This window comes from Gorilla gorilla, chromosome 13 (genome assembly GCF_029281585.2).
Source record: "Gorilla gorilla gorilla isolate KB3781 chromosome 13, NHGRI_mGorGor1-v2.1_pri, whole genome shotgun sequence".
NCBI lineage: Eukaryota > Metazoa > Chordata > Mammalia > Primates > Hominidae > Gorilla > Gorilla gorilla.
The window spans coordinates 72973870-72996605 of NC_073237.2; the positions used below are offsets into that span (position 1 = coordinate 72973870).

Consider the following 22736-nt stretch of genomic DNA (forward strand, 5'->3'; position numbering starts at 1 on the left):
GAGGGCTTTCTCTCCAAAGCACTGTTCTGCAGTCCAACCCTACCACTGTCACTGTCAACTCATACACAGGCATACACATACACAACGCATACACATGATCGCTATTCAAAATGACCATTTTCCTTATTTATTGTTTATCATCTACCTCTCCCACCTCGCCACACCTTCCCCCCAAGGCAAAGGTAGGCTTCGTGAAATCATAACCTTGCCTGTCTTATTCACTGCTGTGTTCTGGTATAGCGTCTCCAACATACTTACTGATGAATAAATATCTGTTTAACAAATTAGTAAACTCTCCTCTACTGAAACTATTGTCGGCAGTCACCAAGGACCTATTCAAAATAGAATCTTTGGCCAGGCACTGTGGGTCACGCCTGTAATCCCAGCACTTTGGGAGGTCAAGGTGGGCAGATCACTTGAGGTCGGGAGTTCAAGACCGGCCTGACCAACATGGTGAAACCTTGTCTCTACTAAAAATACAAAATTCTCTAGGCATGGTGGCACACGCCTCTAATCCCAGCTACTCGAGAGGCCGAGGCAGGAGAATAGCTTGAACTCGGGAGGCAGAGGTTTCAGTGAGACAAGACTGTGCCACTGCGCTCCAGCCTGGGCAAAAAGAGCAAAACTCTGTCTCAAAAAAAAAAAAAAAAGAAAGAAAGAAAGAAAAAAGCACAGATTCTTTATTTTCCTTGCTTTCCACTTCTTCCTTGCCCTTGACTCCATTGATCAACTCTTTAAAAAGAAAAAGAACTATTTTCCAGAACCTTCGCTTCTGTGACTGCATGGCACTGCTCTCATGGTTGTTTCCCTACTTTCTTTGCTGACTTCTCATCTTCCTCCTCCCCTAACAGGAGGCACCTTAAAGCCTCATCTCTTGACCCTATTTTTTTTTTAATACATATCGTGCATCTCTCGTGAATCTTTAAATGAATCCAGCCCGCCCAGCACAAGTCTATCCAGGGGTGTAAAAACCCAGCTGGAGGGAGCGCACACTGGCTCCTATCTTCTATCCGAACACTGTCCTTTTCGGTGTTTTCAGCATTACCCTTTCATGCCCACTATTGCTATTCTCATCTTCTCTGGCTTCCTAACCCTCTTGGTTCCTCACTTTGGGTGTAACAGAGCAAGGACTGGAAGTATTAATAATTGTACATTCACATCTCTCTGATCTTCCCTGTTCTTTCTTCAATGATTTGGAAACTGCCCTCCAGCTATACGTGCATCACGGCGGCAGGTCAGAGGGAGTCCTGTCACCTCCCAGCCCCACCAATCCCTCCCTGGCCATCCCAGCACTGCTGCCTGATAAGGAGGATCACATAAGTCTAATTCCCCTCCCCAGAAAGCTTGGCTATACCTTGCCCTTGAACTAGTACTTCCATGCCAATGATTTTCCTTTTTTTTTTTTTGAGGTGGATTCTCGCTGTGTCGCCCAGGCTGGAGTGCAGTGGTGCGATCTCAGCTCACTGCAACCTCCACCTCCTGGGTTCAAACAATTCTCCTGCCTCAGCCTCCCAAGTAGCTGGGATTACAGGCCTGCGCCACTGTGCCCAGTTAATTTTTGTATTTTTAGTAGTGACAGGGGTTCGCCATGTTGGCCAAGCTGGTCTCAAACTCCTGACCTCAAGTGATCCTCCTGCCTTGGCCTGCTAAAGTGCTGGGATTACAGGCATGAGCTACTACTCCTGGCCCCATGTCAACGACTATCAAGTCTGTCTGCAGCCGCACCTAGAACGTTCTCTGGGTCTCTTATCTTTGGGTTGATATATATATGTATATGTGTGTGTGTGTGTGTGTGTGTGTGTGTGTGTGTGTGTATATCCCTGCTGACTAGATCAACAATTTTGTCAAAGTTGAAGTCATCTCATAAAAAATTCACTTCAGAAAATAATTTATGGTTTACCTCACCTTAATCTGACCACTTTCTTTTGAATTTCTTACCACCCAAGTAATTGGAATCTTCTATGATTTAATCACAAATCACTGGACATTTGCATGGTATGAGACTCTGTACGGATTCTACGCTACATTAAAATAAAAAAGAAATTGTGAGTCTTTACTTTGCATAATTCCTACCACCAAAAACACTGTACTTTATAAAAAATTTAAATTACAGTAGTAATAGATGCCTTGTTTTAACAAGTCAAACAAAGATATATAACTCAACCCTTTCCAGTCCTCTCAGCAGACCTTCTCAACCAATATTGACAGTTTAAGAGATATTCTTAGAACCTTTCATTATGGTACTCATATGCAGACTTCATCAACCAATATTGACAGTTTGAGAGATATTCTTAGAATCTTTCATTATGGTACTCATATATGGGTTGGATCTTATTGCTTTGCTTTTAAAATATGAGATTATTATACTCTGGTTTCTCTTCAGATCGTATAAATCTCTTGCCCTTTAAAATATGAGATTAAATTATACACACTATTCTGCAGCTTAAAACAATTTTTTACTTCAATACACTGGGGACATCCCTCAGGGTCAATACATACAGAATAACTGAACTGTTTTCCAGTAGCTCCGTAGCACTTCTTTGCATGGCTGTATCATAATTGATTCAATCCTTCCTCTATTGATGGACATTAAGGTTGCTTTCCATTTCTTCCAAGTAAAAATTGTTGTTAAGAGTTTCGCTCCTCTTGCCCAGGCTGGAGTGCAATGGCACAATCTCGGCTTGTCGCAACCTCCGCCTCCCGGGTTCAAGTGATTCTCCTGCCTCAGCCTCCCAAGTAGCTGGGATTACAGGCACGTGCCACCATGTCCGGCTAATTTTCTATTTTTAGTAGAGATGGGGTTTCTCCATGTTGGTCAGGCTGGACTCGAACTCCCGACATCAGGTGATCCACCCGCCTCAGGCTCCCAAAGTGCTGAGATTACAGGCGTGAAACACTTTCAATATATGTCGTTATATTCCGATGCTTGTATTTCTGTAGGAGAGCTTATCAAAGTAGGCTTGCTGGATAAAAGGGAACGTGAACTAAAAACTTAAATCAACATTTCTGGATTACTTTCAAAAAAGCGGTAGCAATTAAAATTACCCTGAACATTCTGTCACAGTTTCTCAAAAATACTTTAAAATAAAAAAGTAAATGTTTATGTTTCAAATAATTAAATTGAAAACAATCCTGAAAATGTATTATAAAGACTAACTAGACAAGAGCAGTGAAGTCCATTTCTTAATGTATTATAAAGACTAACTAGACAAGAGCAGTGAAGTCCATTTCTTAATGTATTATAAAGACTAACTAGACAAGAGCAGTGAAGTCCATTTCTTAATGTATTATAAAGACTAACTAGACAAGAGCAGTGAAGTCCATTTCTTAGGATTAAAAACATAAAATGTATTAGCATCATAACCTAATGCAGATATCCTCCCAGAATATCAGGACCTTGCCAATTTATTATTGTTAATGCACCAAAAATGTATTCACCACAATTCTTCAGCCACTAAAAACTTATTTTTGTGAATTTTACTATAACATTTATAGTAAAACTTTTTGACTTCATTTGAGGCAACATTCTTTGAAGATTATTTTTACCCTTACACTTGTTTTCATTTAATTAGAGTGTGTTTATTTTAGTTTCAACTCAGGCATTTTACCTGTTTATTCTAAGTTTCTCTGGACTTTGAACCAATTACTTTTGGGAATGAGAATTCCTTGGGCATTAAAATATCAAGGATTTTTTAAAGTGATAAAGTTTCTTTTTGAAAACGCATTTTCAATCCAATCTATTGCCTTATTTTTAAAATATGTTAATGGCTTTTTCAAATGAATATATGATTCAAAAATTGAAAAGGACTCAGGATCTGAAACGTTATCCTTTCATGAAATTGACATTCATCTAAAATGGACTATGAAATATCTGGTGAAATATTATAGTAAAACTAAAATTAAAGCTAAAAGTAAACCAAATGAAACTAACATTTCAACCACAACAAAATCCTGCAAAACTGTTGAAAGCATTCTAGGTTTATTGCAATAATTTGCAATAAACTTAATTAAATGCTGATATGATATTTTCTTTAAAGTTTAAATTTTGTTTTTTAACCAAGAGCAACTCAGTCAACCTAATAAAGAAAGTGAAGCCCAAAATCATTCCAAATAGCAAAGGGACAGTGGAGAAATCCAGAAATGACTGTTCATAATGGTCAGTATGATTAGTACCTCAACTTTGATAATATCTCAACTATCAATGCGAAAGTAAATTTGTGAAGGAAGATACCAAAAATTAAATTTCAAAAAATCTGAAAAAGAAGAATTAGTAATTGATAAACTAATAACTAACTAGAGACACTGTAACACTTACTAAATTTTTGCTACAAATTACCATAAATAGCAAGCTAAAGTAGATATGCTTCTTGAGAAATTGACAAAAAATTCTCTAAAGATACTAAAAGATTAGCAAAACAGAAAACACCACAGAAATGATTCTAAAGAAATATTATATAAATTATAATCATAGAAACTAGACGATTTAAATATCATATAAATTATATTCCCATGTGAAAGATTGCAATTTTGATAACTGGTGATCAAATATATGTTTTTGCATCTTAAATATATTTATAAGAAAATGGCCAAACTATATCCCTTAATGGTCATCAACTTAGGCATTTCTTTAATGCTGATACAATAACAAAATGAAAATTAATAAACTCAGTTACAGAATCCTCAAAAGCTGTCAAATATGAATTATTTCTTCATGCACTTAATAAGTCCTACTATATGCTGGGCACTCTTCTAGAAGAAAGAGCTATGAAGCAGAGTCACTGCTCAAGGAGACAGACACAAACTGCAGCAATGTGACATGAAGGCAGGTACAATGAGGAAGACTACGGTGGGTCGGGGGTCAGGGATTGCTGGAGTGGTAGGGTAATAATGGCTACTTTATCAAGGTGTTTGGGTAACACTAAGCAGAGTATTCAATGGCTGCAAATTGTACACATCAAAGCAGTTGTACACATTGAGTAAATTAATTTTCAAAAAATTCAGCAAAAGACAGAAAACAGGAAAAACCAAACCTAAATGTCATTCTGACTGAAGAGCAGACCCAAGAATCTGCTACTGCTTTCTGTTTTTATTTCCAATTATTTCCCAGAGGGAGAGGCCACTATACTCCGTGTACTGCCCACAAAAGCCACCAACCACTCAGGTGTGGTTTGCAGACCACACCCTAAGTGAGAAAGGAAAAGCCATTCTGGCTTATTTGACAAAAAGATAGCAGAAATGCTCACCTTGTGACAAGGAGGACACTAATGGTGTGGGACTCAGTGGGTTCATGAAGATGCCAAACACAAATCTGCACTACAGCAAATTTGCCTATACGAAGTCAGAGAGCAGAGTATGTGGCTCCACACAAACGACCTTTTAACCCAAGAATCCTGGAATTCCACTCCTGGCTTTAAACCAAGGTGTCAGCTGGGAAAGCCACCCTTCTGCCCTTGTAAGCTGAAGGAAAAGGGCTTTTTGTGTGTTGCTCATTGTTTTTATCCTATCCTGGCACCGAAATGAACCACTTTTTGAGAAGACACCAGTGCCCACTACAGAGAGAAATAACAGAATGATCATAGCTTCTTAGCTACTGGTATGGAGTGGCTTTCTCAGGGATGGACTCTTCAATAGTTACAATTATTTTGTCAAAAATATTTATTTTAATTTTTTTTAAATGGCAATAGTCATTTTCGGGGCTATGCAACCACAGCAATGCATAGGTTGGGGCATAACCAATCACTTACTACGTAGTCTTGAAACTCTGGGAACTGTCTGTCTCCAAGCTCTAAGCAAACTCTTAAAGGAAACCAAAAATAACCTTCTGTAGTTTTGCAAAAGTCTCCTCCCATGGACAAGGTTAACTGCAACTTGTGAACATTGTAAATTATTTTCTTTCTTTTTTTAGAGACAGGGTCTTGCTTGTCCCCCAGGCTGGAACACAGTGGTGCAATCACAGTTCACTGTAGCCTTGGCCTCCCAGACTCAAGCAATCCACCCACCTCAGCCTCCCCAGTAGCTGGGACTATAGGCACACACCACTGTATCCAGCTAATTGTTTAATTTTTTGTAGAGACAGAGCCTCACTATGTTGCCCAGGCTGGTCTCAAACTCCTGGCTTCAAGCAGTCCTCCCATCTTGGCCTCCCACAGTGCTGCGATTAACAGGCATGAGCCACTGTACCCAGCCTGACTATGTAAATTATTGACAGACAGTCACACATGGATTTCAAAAAATTAAGTGGCTTTAACAGAAGTTGGGAAGCCCAACCAAGTCACTTTTTGCTCTTTTCCTTCAACAGGAAAAATGTATGTTTCCTCCAAAACCTTGCCACCTGGGAAAAGGAACAATTTGTATTAAGAAACAAAAATCAAATCAACAATATAATTTCTTACATTGAAATTTATAACCTGAGATCCTACCAACTTCCCCTACTTTATATTACTTTAAGTTCATGCTTATTTCCCAAGTTAATTTTACTTCACCAAAGCGGTCTTTTGTTGTTGTTGGGATTCATCCAGCTTAAGGAAAAACTTTGAATTACTGTGTGCACTGATTGAGAAGGAATGCAATAAACAGGCCATGTTACTTCCAAATCCTTTTCATTGAAGAAATAGAAATTTTTGTAAGCCCTGGGAGAATACCAGAATGAAGAATGGGAAAAAAGGTTGATTTATAGTGGACAATCTTTTCTTTATTCATGTTATCTGGCTTCCTGTAATACATTCATCCTGTAGTCACATCACATACACACTAGTACATCTTTTTTTTTTTTTTTGAGACAGAGTCTCGCTGTTGTCGCCCAGGCTGGAGTGCAGTGGTGCAATCTCGGCTCACTGTAACCTCCACCTCCCGGGTTCAAGGGATTCTCCTGCCTTAGCCTCCTGAGTAGCTGGGATTACAGGCACCTGCCAGCAAGCCAGGCTAATTTTTGTACTTTTAGTACAGGAGGGGTTTTGCCATGTTGGCCAGGCTGGTCTCGAACTCCTGACCTCAGGTGATCCACCTGACTCGGCCTCCCAAAGTGCTGGGATTACAGGCGTGAGCCACCGCACCCGGCCAAGTACATCTTATGTAGGTGCAGTAATGTAAGAATGTTTTTTTCCCTGTTCTATGTTTCAACTGGTAAAGGGAATTCAACAAGGAAACTTACTTAGGAGACCCCATGTGTTAATTTTGGTAAAAATAACCCCACAGAAAAAAGGTGGAAAGTAATTGATGGAATAAAGCAGGTAGAGAAATGAGACTCCTTTATAAAGAGAAGGAGCAAGTGAAAACTAAATGAAATGACTCTTAGAAGACAGTAGATCTATTTTAAGTCTTCAGGGCTAGGAAAGGACAGGTATTTTTAAACTTAATTGGGTCATTTCAAATAATAATTAGATTATTTACTTGAAAACTTGGGCAGAGTAGAGGGAAAAGAATAGGTTTGATTCTTTTTTATTTTTTAATTTAAAAAAAAATATTTTTTGACACAGGGTCTCACTTTATCCCCCAGGCTGGAGTGCAGTGGCACAATCATAGCTCACTGCAGCCTCAACCTCCTAGGCTCAAGCGATCCTCCCACCTGACCCCCCTGAGTAAGTGGGACTACAGGTGTGCACCACCATGCCCAGTTAATTTTTTGTATTTTTTTGTAAAGATGGGGTTTCACCATGTTGCCCAGGCTGGTCTTGAACTCCTGAGCTCAAGCAATCCACCTGCTTTGGCCTCTCAAAGTGTTGGGATTAGAGGCATGAACCATCGTTCCTGGCCTCCAGTTCAATTCTTTTTTTTTTTTTTGAGATGGAGTCTCACTTCTTGCCCTGGCTAGAGTGCAGTGGCACGATCTCGGCTCACTGCAACCTCCACCTCCCAGATTCAAGCAATTCTCCTGTCTCAGCCTCCCAGGTAGCTGGGATTACAGGTGTATGTCATCATGCCCAGCTAATTTTTGTGCTTTTAGTAGAGATGGGGTTTCACCATATTGGTCAGGCTGGTCTCGAATTCCTGACCTCAGGTGATCCACCCACCTCGGCCTCCCAAAGTGCTGGGATTACAAGTGTGAGCCACTAGGCCCGACCCAATTCTTTAAACCAGAATAAAATAATGATTTAAAGAACGTTAAATATGGAGGAAACAGGGGAGCTTTAGCACCTTTGAGTAGTGAAAAGATTGTAGATTTTAGAGACAGAAAAACATGAGTTCAAATTCTGTTACCAGCTATGAATTACTTTTTGTTGCTGAGCTTCTATTTCCTCATCTATGTAATGGGAACACTAATATCTACTACACAGATGAGTTATGGGAAACAAAAATAATTTACATAAAGTTCTGGGCACTCTGTAATCACTCAGTGAATTATAAAACACCATACTTCAAGTCCCAAAGACGAAAAAAAATTTGCCCTGTTACTTGCTAAGCTGAACTGAATAGGACCAGACAGAAAATCAAGTTTATCTGGTGGAGGGGAAAGAAAGGACTTGTTCACTAACCATCTGTGTGAAACACTGGAGGAGAAACAAGAGTCTTAGAATTTGGGAGTATAAATGAAAACATCCAGTTAGAATGCATCTCTTTGCAATGACAAAGAGGAACAATATTCTCAGAGGACCATTTTGTACTTTGTCTTTTTTTTTGAGACAGGGTCTCACTCTGTCTCCCAGCCTGGAGTGCAGTTGCACGATCACAGTTCACTGCAGCCTTGACCTTCCAGGCTCAAGCGATCCTCTCACCTTAGCCTCCAGAGTAGCTGGAACTACAAGCATGCACTACCATGCCCAGCTAATTTTTGTGGTTTTTTTTGTAGAGATGGGATCTCGCTATGCTGCCCAGGCTGGTCACAAACTTCTCAGCTCAAGCAATCTGCCTGCCTCAGCCTCCCAAAGTGTTGGGATTACAGGTGTGAGCTACTCTGCCTAGCCTATTTTGTCATTTTTAAAATCATTTTCTCACTCTGCCCATATTTCTTCTCTTCAGGTATGCAAGGAATGTTATCTCTTTACATTTGCCCCAGAACTCCTCGAATTTTCTTGGATGTGAAACTAGTTGTACATCATCCCATTTCAGGCAAATTCTCTTGGGCCTTACCTCTCCCAGAAAAAGCACAAGGATTGCTCACCTGGCCTTCATGCCAGCTATGCAGGCCCATTTCTAATACATCCTTCTCTAGCCTTTAGCTCGGACCAACACCAAGTACCACCGTTTCTATAACTTCCATTATTCCCCTCCTCCTATGACTACCATCCCTAAACCTAATTCCACTCTTCTCTATTTCCTTCCAAAAAATTCCAGCATTTTCTGGTGTGAGATTTGGGAGGGATAGGAATAAGAAAGAACACTGATACTACTTCTAAGCATCCCTTCTTTATAACTACAAAAGACAATCTCACGTGCACAGAGTAATCAACTCATGAGTAAATATTTAACATTTCAGTAAAGACAGTAAGCACAAATGAAATTTTTTAAATTTTTGTAAATTTTAGGGGGTACAAGTGCAGTTTTGTTACATGGATATTGAGTAGTGGTGAAGTCTGAGCTTTTAGTGTAGCCATCACCTGAATAGCAGACATTGTACCCAATGGGTAATTTTTCATTCCTTACCACCCTCCCGCCTTCCCACCTTTTGGACTCTCCGATGTTATTATTTCACTCTCTGTGTCTGTGTGTACACACTGTTTAGCCCCCACTTACAAGTGAGACCATGTGGTATCTGATTTTCCATTTTTGAATTATTTCACTTAGGATAATGATCTCCAGTTCCATCCATATCGCTGCAAAAGCTGAGTAGTATATCACGGTATACATATACACCACATTTTCGTTTTTTTTTTTTCTTTTTTTCTTTTTTCTTTTTTTTTTTGAGATGAGTCTCGCTCTGTTGCCCAAGTTGGAGTGCAGTGGCACAATCTCGGCTCACTGCAACATCCGCCTCCCGAGTTCAAGCAATTCTCCTGCCTCAGCCTCCTAAGTAGCTAGGATTACAGGTGCCCGCCACTATGCCTAGCTAGTATTTCTAGTTTTAGTAGAGATGGGGTTTCACCATGTTGGCCAGGCTGATCTCGAACTCCTAACCTCAAATGATCCACCCACCTCAGCCTCCCAAAGTGCTGGGATTAAAAGTTATGAGCCACTGTGTCCAGCCAGCAGTTGTTTTTTTTTTTTTTTTTGTATGTTTGAAGATATATGAAGCTTTCTCTTGAGCTTCTTTCTCATTACCAAAACACATACACACACACACACACACAGACACAAAGGGCCTGGACCTTTCTTCCACTCAGCGGAGATTCTCGGCACTCCTAAACTGTTCCTCTTGGGTTGGGTTCCCACATCTGCCACTGCACCAATGCCATCAGGGTAGCTTCCTCTTGGGCCCTTCTTTCTCCCCTGCCCCATAGCCCCTGAGGTTGTATATTGCTGAGAGATGATGTTGTTTGAAGGAGAGAAGTGGGGGAGGGCAAAGAAGGGAAGAAACGCAATGACCCAAAGCATGTGAAACTGCTAGGGACGAAGGGTAAGAAAGACCATTCCAGGATTCCACAATGAAGTAGGAGAGGGGTGCCAACCTCAGTTTTAGTAGGGAGGCTTCTCAGACTGCCCTGTTCTCAACAGTGGGGAAAAAGTCTTCTGAGAAAGAATATAATAAGCACAGGAATGGTGGGAAGGCAGAAAATCGAAGTAAGCAGGAGCACTGGCCAGCCATGCCCACCATGCTCTGTAAAATGCTATCCCAGGCACAGAGCTCTGAGCTCAGCACACAGATGTCACTCCATACAGTTTGCTGGCTGACTGAAGAAATGAATTTCAGGGGCAAGGACTCCTTTGCGCCTTCCCAAATGTATTCATTTATTCAATTTAATAAATATTTGTTAGTCTCAATTTATGCAAGGCATTCTTGGGGATACAGTATTAAATAAAACAGACAAAAATCCCTACCCTTGTGAAAGTCACATTTCAATGCTGGTGAAACACAATACATATATAAACAAGTAGATATGTTATATGTCAATGGTTGATGGAGCAGTGCAGAAAAATCAAACAGGATAAGGTGGATAGTGAATATCAGGGGAAAGGGAAGTATTATTTTATATAAGATGGTCAGGGAAGATGTCACCATTTACATGACATTTGAGCAGAGAATTGAAATAAGTTCAGGGGGCTAACTATGCAGGTATCTAGGGAAACTGTTTTCTAGTCAGAGAGGGGACAGCAGGTACAAAGTCCCTGAGGCAAAAGCATGCTTGTTGTGTTCTAGGAAAAGCAAGGAAGACAGCATGTCTATAGCAGTGGGAGGTGGAGAGATAATAAACAGTAGGTGAAGTTAGAGGGGACCAAATCATGTATTTTCCATCCAGAGGTTCCCAACCTTGGCTGCACATTAGATTTATTCTAAGGAGCTTTTAAAAAATACCAATGACTGGGTCCCAGCCTAGAGTGATTAAATCAGAATCTCTGGAGGTAGACTTGAGAATCTGATGTTTGCAAGTTTCCTAGGCGAGTCAAGGCTGAGGAAGACCGCTGCAGGCCATTGTAAGAGCCAGGCGTTGATCTCATCCAACCTTTCCCTTAGCTCTTCTAGAGACAGCCAGCATTCTCTTATGGCAGAAATACAGCCTTTCACCCTCACAGAAAGACACAGGACAACAAATTCAATAAATTAATTCACTGGCATGGATGATTTTCTCAGACTAATTGTTTCCAGTTTGATAGGAGACAATTAAAGGCTGGAAGGCACTGGATGCCTGATGATGAAGTGGACTTTCAAACTGGGGCACTACTGAAACGATGGGATGGCCAGAGACACAGGAGATCAGTTGGAGCAAGCTCAATAACAAAGTGGTTCAACGAGGACTTGGAATTCCATGGAGCTGGAGCTGAAGTTTAGCCCAATTGTTTACTAGTTGAGTGAATGTGGATGATTGGATGATCATTTCTCATCTCTGAGCCTCAGGTTCCCCATCCATAAAATGGGATATAGTATGATCTATAAAGTGGGATATAGTATGATCTACTTCACTGGGTTATTAGAAGGATGAATTGAGATCATTTATTTCAGGTGCCTAGAACAATGCCCAGATTAGTACATTTGGTGGAACTGAGAAATGGCATAACACCAAATTTAATACATGTCAGATGTTACTATGATTATCATTCAATATCATAGTTTTGTCATGGCCCAATTTATCCTCACCTGTGCCTCAACAAATTGAACTGTTAACAAAGGAATCTCTGGTCCTGAGTAATGGCTGAGCACCACTGAGCATTTCCATTCCAGTTGGCTTCCTGGGTTTGCTAGCTGTATCACTAGTTATCTTAAATAAATGAAGTTTTAACATTTCTCCAGTGATTTTTTTATCTCACCTTTGAAGATACTATTTTATGTGATTAAATAAAGAACTTGAGAAGAACAGGTTTCATTAAACATAAAATCAATGTAGATGCAAATTTTCTGGATGGGCAATACTTATGTTCACAGGAAATGCTTTAAAATATGCAGAAGATAATTAAACGGCAATGGACAAAGTGAAAAACTTAGACTTTTTTTTTTTTTGGAAGTATCTGGATGTTCCTTAGTCACTTAAAGGAGAACTAAAAAATAGCAGTGAGTTCCACATAATCCAACCTGTGAGATTAAGGCTCTTTGTGGGGAAGGACAAAGATCTGTAAATTTACAGTTTCCTTCCAAAGCCAACGTCGAATTTTGAAACATATCAAAGCTCTTCTTCAAGACAAATAATCTATGGTACATCTTTCTTATGGGATGGACTTATGAAAAATGGTTGCTGTCAACATCTAGTCACTTTAGCTCTCAAAATGGTTCATTTTAAGAGAAAGTTTTAGAATCTCATACTTATTCCTGTGGAAGGACAGCATTGTGGCTTGGACTTTATAAGGTCTTTATTCAACTAAATAGGTAAAGAAACCTCCATGACAGGAATCTGAAACATTGTCCCTGGTGCTCATAAATACTCCACTGTATTGTCTGAAATGACTTATCTCAGTCCTGACTGTGGGCTCAGATTTACTGTACAGTTCATCAACTTCTCAGCATGATGGATAATGAATGTTTCATTTACATCGCTAATTGCCAAGCCATGGTTCCTGCAACCTTTAACCCGTATGCTTTATCCCATTATCACCATATGTCAATATAATTGCATTTAACATTCCAAATGATAAACTTTCTTCTATACAGAGAAATATTTTTCACAAAGAAATCGTGTAAGGGCTGCTGGTAAAATACAAGTCTATTACAGGAAATGACAAGGATTAAACTACAAATATAGGAAGATTCTCGTAACTAGTAAAATCCATCGTCAGACAAGGACCCTTGATTTCATATGTAGGAAAAATACTGGTATTTTCTTAAGGATTTGTCTTTGTTGCCTTTTAATTGAACAAATGCATAAAAAGAGATTCCTAAAGTAGTGCAACTAAACTTTCAGGCCTATGTAAGATCCAAGAAGTACATATTTTTTAAAACTGGTTAGCGATAGCTACATGACCCAATTATATTTTCTATATTTATTTGATTATCAGCCAGTAAACTCATAATGAAGCAGCTGCGCACTCCCCCAACAATTGAGAATTGAACAAATTTCCAGAGGGAAGTGAAAAATATCAAAAATTAAAATCCTAAACTTGAAGACAAGTTGAGAGATCATTTAGTCTGGCCACCTGTATCCAAGATTCATTTGAAACCAAGCAGCGGCCAGGCGCAGTGGCTCACACCTGTAATCCCAGCACTTTGGGAGGCCGAGGCGGGCGGATCACGAGGCCAGGAGATCAAGACCATCCTGGCTAACACAGTGAAACCCCGTTTCTAATTTAAAAAAATACAAAAAATTAGCCAGGCGTGGTGGCGGGTGCCTGTAGTCCCAGCTACTCGGGAGGCTGAGGCAGGAGAATGGCGTGAACCCGGGAGGCAGAGCTTGCAGTGAGCTGAGATCGCCCCACTGCACTCCAGCCTGGGCGACAGAGCAAGACTCCGTCTCAAAAACAAACAAACAAACAAACAAAAACAAGCAGCAGGAGGGTTTTGTTTTTGTTTTTGTTTTCAGATGTGGTAGTTGTTTCCCACAAAGACAGCTACTGAGAACCAATGAGGAGCCAGCTCCTCCATCGTATCGGGAGATGCCCAGGTGGGGATCTGCCCAGGACCACACAGGCTACGCTGCAAGCTAGGGTGTGCCTGCAACCCTCACCCCCGTGTGTTTCCCATCTGAGAAAGTGGTCTAGGACATCCACCAAGTTTTTATGCTACGTACCTGAGAATAATCCACGACATTTTTTCCTCCCTAGTCCCCAGAGCCAGTCCATCAACACATCCTATTGGTTATTACTTAAATAAATTAGATATATTAAATATCTATAAAAATGTATCTTGAATTTTTCTACTACATTTTGACTGCCCCCATCCTACTTCAAACCATGGTCACCTCTCCCATGGTCTATGAAGGCAGCCTCTAACCCATCTCTTTATTTGTATTGTTACCTGCTTTCCATTAACTCTTTGCCACATCCCTATCCTTTTTATAATCCTCCAGTGGCTTCCCTTGCTTAAAATAAAGTCTGAAGTGTTCACTCTGGCCTGGGAGGGCTTGCAGGATCTGATCCCACCACTTCTCCAGCCATGCCACTCCCTCCCCTATACTCACTATGACACATGCAGTTTCTAATGAATTTTCTTTCAGTTTCCTGAATGTGCCGACCTATTTCCCACTTCAGAGCCTTTGCACTGCTGTTCCCTTTGCCTGGAATGCTCTCACCCCTAGTCCTTTCCTGGCCTATATTGTATATGCTTGGTTTATAAACTTAAAAATTACTTTCTTTGGAGGCCTTACACACCTCCCTATCTAATGTAAAATAGGTTATATACATTTTCTTATAACAGCATCCAATAATTTTCTTCATAGCACTTACATTAGTTTGAAATCTACATTTATATGTATGATTACTTGTTTAATGTCTTGCTTCCTGACTAAACTGAAAGCTCCAAGAGGATAAGAATTATGTGTATTTTAGTTCCTTATGTTCCTCGTACCTAGCACATAGCATATAGTGTTGGTGAATGAGTTAACGGTGAATGTCTTGGTATTTCACCTTTCATCCTACTGGACTCTAATTTCCTATAACCAACGTGTACAGCAAAATGAATGGAGATGTTGGAGTCAGAATACAGGTAGGCAAGGTAATCAGAGACATAGAAAGCATTGGGAAAGCCTGGCCGGGCGTGGTGGCTCACGCCTGTAATCCCGGCACTTTGGGAGGCCGAAGCAGGTGGATCATGAGGTCAGGAGATTGAGACCATCCTGGCTAACACGGTGAAACCCCATCTCTACTAAAAATACAAAAAATTAGCCCAGCGTGGTGGTGGGCACCTGTAGTCCCAGCTACTGGGGAGGCTGAGGCAGGAGAATGGCGTGAACCCGGGAGGTGGAGCTTGCAGTGAGCCGAGATGGTGCCACTGCACTCCAGCCTGGGTGACAGAGCGAGACTCCATCTCAAAAAAAGAAAAAAAAGAAAGCACTGGGAAAGCCTAAATGGTCTACAGGCCACTTGGAAGAGAAGTGACACAACTCTCAGAAAGGGAAAGAATGAATGAATGAAAGAATGTGCTTTCTGGGGAGGAACAGTCAGCATTTTTGATAATTTCTGAGAGGCAGGTCAGTGGAGTAGTTAAGACCATGAACGCTAGGGCCAGATTCTGCTTCTTCATATTTTTACAGCCTTGGGAAAGTTATTCTCTCTGTGCCACACTTTGTTTATCTGAAACATGAAGACAACTACAGCATCTTCTTTACAGAGTTCTTCTAAAAATTAAATGAGTTAATTTTTGTAAAATCCTTCAAAGAGTCCCAGCCATATGTTAAGTTCCATGTAAATACTTTTCTAATAAAAATAAAATTTTGGAGTTATAAGCACAGAGTTTCTTGGATACTACTGTTTTATGTCCTAAGGAATTATAACACATATACTTAGTGTTTCAATGAACACCAAGATCGATAAGTGAAGAGCTAGTCCGCTGTGAGTCTCCTCAGTGACACAGGGCTGGATCACCATCGACGGCACTTTCTGAGTAGTCAGTGCAGCAAAGAAAGACTACAGACATCTCAATGGCAGGGGTGAGTTACATGGTAGAACGAAGAATAGACCAGAAGCCAGAAGTGCTGGCCTTTAACCATATACCTGCTATTTGCTAGCTGTGTACCCTCTGCAAATGTCCTGGGTCTTAGATTGGTGTCTATGAATTAGACAATCTTTAAGATCTCTTCTAGCCTCCCCCACGTTACGTGTCATTTTCCTTAGGTTTCTTTTAAAGTGCCCAAAACAGTCCACATAGTAGTTATTGTGGTGATTAAACAGAAAGGCACTGAACCACAAAGCAGACACTTGATTAACATCAGTTGTATCTGACTATGCCTTTTTTTGTTTGTTTGTTTTTTGGAAACAGAGTTTCACTCTGTCACCCAGGTTCAAGTGCAATGGCACAATTACAGCTCACTGCAACCTCCGCCTCCCATGTTCAAGCAATTCTCCTGCCTCAGCCTCCCGAGTAGCTGGGATTACAGGCATGCACCAGCACGCCCAGCTAATTTTTGTATTTTTAGTAGAGATGGGGTTTCACCATATTGGCCAGGCTGGTCTTGAACTCCTGACCTCAGGTGACCCACCTGCCTCGACCTCCCAAAGTGCTGGGATTACAGGTGTGAGCCACTGCTCCCCAAGAAGTCATATGACCTGTGGGATCTCTAGAGGGGACCTCAAGAGAATGGTGTGTGTCAGGCATTGCACTAGTGACTTTATGTAGATTGCTTCATTTGTTCCTGCCAACAGCCCACTGAAATAAGTATTATTAAAATTCTGTGCCCAGTGAAGAAACAGAGAGGGTGTTTGTGATGCTCGGAAACCAATAATATTGTGTGTAGCTCTCAACTCAAGTTCAGGGTATGCTGACACCTTGCCATTTGTCTCCTCACATGGTCGTATGTATTTCCAGGTGAGAAATAAGAAAGGCTGCTGACTTTACCATCTGAGGCCACACATCTGCTGAAATGGAGATAATTAACATCACTAGAAACAGCAAGACGACAATATAATGTCTAAGTAGTGACATGTTTTTGCACATTTCCAGCCCCTTTAAATATCCACACACACAGGAAGCACAAAAGGAAGCACAGAGGTAAGTGCTTTATAAAGCACTCAATTTCTACTCAGAAATTTTTGATGGCCTTAAGTTCCTCTACTCGCTTCTATCCTTCCTACTCACTGTCCTCCCGGAATCCACTACCGATTTTCTATTTCTTGCCTCGTATTGTCTGACTGGCTCACTTGGATTTATCCTCACGGAGTCTGGATTTTCTACCCGGGCTCACCCCCGTCCCTCCATATTTGTCCTCCACTTTCACAGATCCCTGGGAGAAATGCCCGGCTGCCATCTTGGGTCATCGATGAGCCTCGCCCTGTGCCTGGTCCCGCTTGTGATGGAAGGACATTAGAAAATGAATTGATGTGTTCCTTAAAGGATGGGCAGGAAAACAGATCGTGTTGTGGATATTTATTTGAACGGGATCACGGACTTGAAATGAAGTCACAAAGTGAGCATTACCAATGAGAGGAAAACAGACGAGAAAATCTTGATGGCTTCACAAGACATGCAACAAACAAAATGGAATACTGTGATGACATGAGGCAGCCAAGCTGGGGAGGAGATAACCACGGGGCAGAGGGTCAGGATTCTGGCCCTGCTGCCTAAACTGTGCGTTCATAACCAAATCATTTCATATTTCTAACCCTCAAAACAAAGCTGTTGTAACATCTGATCTCTACGGTTCCTTCTGGGCCCAACATTCTCCATATATCCAGCCACACTCATTTTTAATATTTAGTTCCCAGATCCGTACTGTGACCTTTCTACACTGTAGAATAACATTTCCCATTTTGTTCAAAGACCCTTCGTGTTGCTGCCTAATATTTAGCTGACTGTTTTTCCTAAGGAGTGTTCTGGCCCAGGGGATCTGTGAACAGGCTGGGAAGCGTCTTAAGATCTTTCCAGGGTTATACTTACTAGCACATAGCATGATGATTACGGAGTGAATTATCTAATCAACATCATCCTCAGTGTCTTTGCCCATACTGAAATTCATTTCCCACTTTTGTGCCCATTCTCAAGACCTCAAAATGTCATTCCATTAATATCACAGGATTAACCTTTTTTTTTTCTAACCTGGAAGAATTCAATGTTACATGAAGCTATGGGAATTTAATTACATATTTTGTTTTCCAGTGCAAAGATGACTAAGTCCTTTATCCCTCCCCTTTGTTTGATTTCTTTTTTCCAGTATAAAGTTAAAATGCTTAGCCTTGTACTGAGGCTGTATACAGCCACAGCCTCTCCCCATCCCTCCAGCCTTATCTGTCATCTCAATCATCCCCTCCCATGCACCTAAACAAAATCTAACTTGTAATTCCTTGAACATGTCAGGCATACATTATTCCTTCTGCCTGAGAAGCTCTTCCTTGTCTCTTAAATCTAGAATGATGTAAAGTTTTGAATAAGTTGACTATCTGACTTCATGCAATGAAGGGACACATATGAGATTCATCATCACATGAGACAGCAAATACTAAAAGTGTAATTTCATTATAAGAGTTTAGATAAATATATGAAATGCAAGATCCACAGAGGGAATGTTTATGGGGCACGTTTGTAAGCCTGGGATGTGAAGCAAAGGCAGGGAACCTCATAGTATCTTATATAATATACTTCATTTCTCTATCTGTATCACAATATCCAACAAGCTTTTCACAGAATTCATGCAGTGCAAATCCCCAGAGGTAACCTTTATCCATTTCATGGTGAGTGCGCTTTAGAATTTTGGCAAATCATACTGGTCACTTATCTCAACTTTGAGATGTGTTTGTCCTCGTAGTTAATTGAAAGAAATAGGGCACTCTTGTGAGCCACTTTAGGGTTCACTCCTGGCAATAAAGCATTTACAAAGAGCTACTCAGGACCAGTTGTTAAGAGCTCTGTGTGTGTGTGTGTGTGTGTGTGTGTGTGTGTGAGTGTACATGCCAAAGTGTGCCTCTCTCTCTTTGACCCATTATTTCAGACTTAAAAACAAGCATGTTTTCAAATGGCGCTATGAGCTGCCAATGATGTATTACCACCATATCTCATTATTCTCCAGTAAATGTGATAATAATGTGATCTGTTAACATAAAAAAAGTTTGACTTCACAAAAGCAGCTGGAAATGGACAACCACAATATGCATAAATCTAACTCCTACCATCAGCTACACACTGCTTGACATATATTGTTAGAAGCACCTCACATTTGTGGTTCTCTTAAGCAAAATACTTGCATTAGGTCTCAGCTGGGGCTGTGCATCAGGCGGTTTGAGAAATATTCAATTCCCAGCAGAAGCCAGAATTTGAATTCCCTCATCTTTTAGGAATCATTTACCAGGTTTGGAGAGGATTCAGATAGCTCAGGTGCTTTCACTAATGTCTCTGAACTTCTGTCCCTCTTTGTTCATGGATAGTCCAATAAATAATGTTATCTTTGAACTGATGCTCATAGGAGAGAATATAAGAACTCTGAGTGATATCAACATTAGGGATTCAAAGAAATATTAGATTTAAGCTCACACTGGTCAAAAGGAACCAGGATACAAAGAACTTTGAGCTGTCATCGTCCCCATCTCTGTGAGCCACAACCAACAGCAGGACCCAACGCATGTCTGAGATCCTTAAATCAAGGAAACCAGTGTCATGAGTTGAATTCTCCTATTATGGATACTAGCTTCTGGCCATCTCTGGCTCTCCTCTTGACACATATTAGCTTCCAGCCTTTGCTTCCACGACTTTTATCTTTTCTCCAACACATCGCTTACCAATCCTCTCTCTGCTCTGTTGCTTTGGACTTCCCCACAAGAATTTCAATGGCTCTCAAGTCTTTTCTTCCATCCCCACCACTAACCTGAATGCCTAGACCCTTATTTTTATTAATTTCCAATAGATGCTGCCTATGGGCTATATTGCCTTAGATGAACATTAGATATGTAAAGCTCAAAAGGTTCAAAATCAAACTCATTATCTTCTCTTTCTTTCACCTCCTTGCTCCTCTCCCTATATTACTGATTGCACTTAACAGCATGGTCCCCAATGTAGCCATACAAATGAGAAACCCAGTGGCTCCTTGTGGTACATGCGTGCAAGACTGCTGAAGCCAGAAGGATGACTGATTACGCCTCATGGGTGGAGGGGACCGCTCCTGGGCCTTCGTGACGGTCAGGAGCAAGACCTGAGATGCTCCCTGCCTTCAGTGTCTTCTGCACCTCCCCTTTCTAATGAAGATCCATAGAATTTGCTACATTTGAGAATTCCAATTAGGAACTCACACTTTTTATCTGCCCTATCAATTTTTTAAACTTGCTGAAAATTAAGTTTTTTCAAAATCTGTCATTGTAAATTACTTTTTCTTACAGTGTCTTGGCATACTATATCAACTTTGATTCTTTGTTACAACTTTTCTTACTCTTTTATCACCAAAGTGGCTTTTATTCTCTTTATTATTATTATTTTCTTTTACTACTATATTACATTGTTATACTTATTATTTTGTTCTCTGTAGTATCAATTTATTTGATTTAGTTTCAATTTATTTTTATTGCTGACTTTTAAAAAAAGTGATTCGGGGGGTGGGAGAAAAGGGGAGGGAGAGCATTAGGACAAATACCTAACGCATGTGGGAGTTAAAACCTAGATGATGGGTTGATAGGTGCAGCAAACCACTATGACACACGTATACCTGTGTAACAAACCTACACATTCTGCACATGTATCCCAGAACGTAAAGTAAAATTTAAAAAAAAGTGAGCCTTTGCCATGTTTGTTAGCCTTTTTCTACATACAGTAGTTCACTTTTCCACTTATACATTTATTTTTTTTAAGGTAGAAAATTGCACACATCACACACGCTCATCCCTTTGTCTCCATAGCCAAAGACACTGCTTTGCTCCAGTCCTGCAGCAGCTTCAACCTGGCCTGTTAATAGCAATGGCCTCCACGATGCTTTCATGGTCACTAGACAGTCCTCTCCAATCCCGCCTCGCACTGCCCACAGGAGAAAGCCCCGTCTAGTTACACAGTGCCGAAGGCCTTAGAGCCCAGCTCCTCCCGACTTCCTCTCCTGTGACCGCAGCTTCCGGCCCTGTCTGTGCTGCCGCAGCTTCCCACATCTCCATGGTCACCAAGCGTTCCTTCCCACACATGGCCTCAGAACATTCCCTGTCTAGGATGCCTTTTCCCCCTTTCTTCCACCTAGCTTCTCCATCCTTTAAGATTCTGCTCAAGAGTCCCTGACTTCTGAAGCCATCACCAGCAACTAAAGTTCTTTGTGCCCTCACCTGGTTTTCTAATATTTGTCAATAGACTATGAGAGCCTTATAACTCACAGGACCTATTTCTTTGAAAGATTTGTGTCTCCTAAAGACATGGCATTTCCTAGGTAATAATTTCCCTAGTTTTACTGAAGACATAAGAGTCAAAACACCATCAAGCAACCATCAGATGTTAACTCACCAAACAGATATATTCTAGTCGAAAGAAACATCTCTTACCATGGCTAGAGTTACCACAAGTAAATTATTGTGAATTCAGTTGATAGTTATTATATATACTGGACATTAAACTCACAAACCACTACTTTCCTCTTTGTAAACTTCTTAAGGTGCACTGTAGCACAGTGGTCCCAGGCATGCATTTGGAGCCAGAGTTCCTGGATTGAAAGGCGTCTCTATTCACTAGCCATGTGCCCTTGGGGAAAAGCTCAATCCTGCTCATCTGTAAAATGGGGGTGTTGACAACAATGACAGTGTGTGGCAAGTATTGAATAAATGCACAAAGAGCACTTAAAGCAGTGCTTGACACAACTTAAACATTTGAAATTTGTTCATTATCATCACTATTCCAATTTGACAATGAAGACAACCTGAGTGGGGCCACATCTGGTGACTGGAGATGGCAGAGATCACAAATCTTATAAGAAGAAGAGAGAGAGACTCATATTTGCAAGTAGAGAGAAACTAATTAATTCTTGACACGTGGTTGGCACTCAAAACAGGTCTGGTTCGTGGAATTAAATGAGTCAGGTCCCAATCTGTGTCTCTGTTTTATTAATGTGAATCTCAGGAAAGGGTATGTATATAAGCTTCAAGATGGAGTTAAGGTAGCTCTATCCTGGCTATGCCTTGTTAGGAAGAGCAAGTATCATACAAACTCTCAAGGATCCTTCTCTCCCAGGGAAGACTCGAGGGAGGGCCTAGTAGGAGCTTGAGGTATTTCCTCATAATTTTCTTCAGCCTCCACCCTCATATTTTCAGATGGACAATAGATATGTTTACATTTTTGTGAAAAGTACTTTGCATGCACAGCTTCAAGACGAGCCCCTTCAAGTATTTATATTGCCATCTTGAGCCAATATAAAAATCAAGAAACTTCACCTTCCAGATAATTCCTCCTGCTTTGGTAGTGTTTTACCTGTTATGATGGGCTTCATATCCACTGACCTTTCAAACATCATGACTCTTTGATGTAACCATAGCAATCACTATTATTCCCATTTTACAAAAGAAGAAATGGGGCTTGAAGAGGTTTTGACTTGCTGAAGTTTATGGCACTAGTAGATCATGGAGCCAAGACTCGACTCCCAGACTGTAAATCTCTCATCCAGTGGTCTTCTCACTGTATCCAG

The 22736-nt window shown here is 40.7% G+C and overlaps 1 protein-coding gene and 1 long non-coding RNA gene across 10 annotated transcripts in view; one reads left to right on the forward strand and one right to left on the reverse strand.

Annotated features, from left to right (window-relative positions):
* The window catches only part of LOC109028369 (uncharacterized), a 32161-nt gene extending 11301 nt beyond the window's left edge, over positions 1–20860 (forward strand). Inside the window, exons 2-3 of the long non-coding RNA XR_008668552.2 lie at positions 16976–17158; positions 17387–20860. This is a non-coding gene — a long non-coding RNA (uncharacterized lncRNA). The remainder of the gene's footprint in view (positions 1–16975; positions 17159–17386) is intronic.
* PRUNE2 (prune homolog 2 with BCH domain) overlaps positions 1–22736 on the reverse strand; it is a 292041-nt gene that overhangs the window by 154089 nt on the left and 115216 nt on the right. The gene's annotated exons all lie outside the window — the stretch shown is intronic.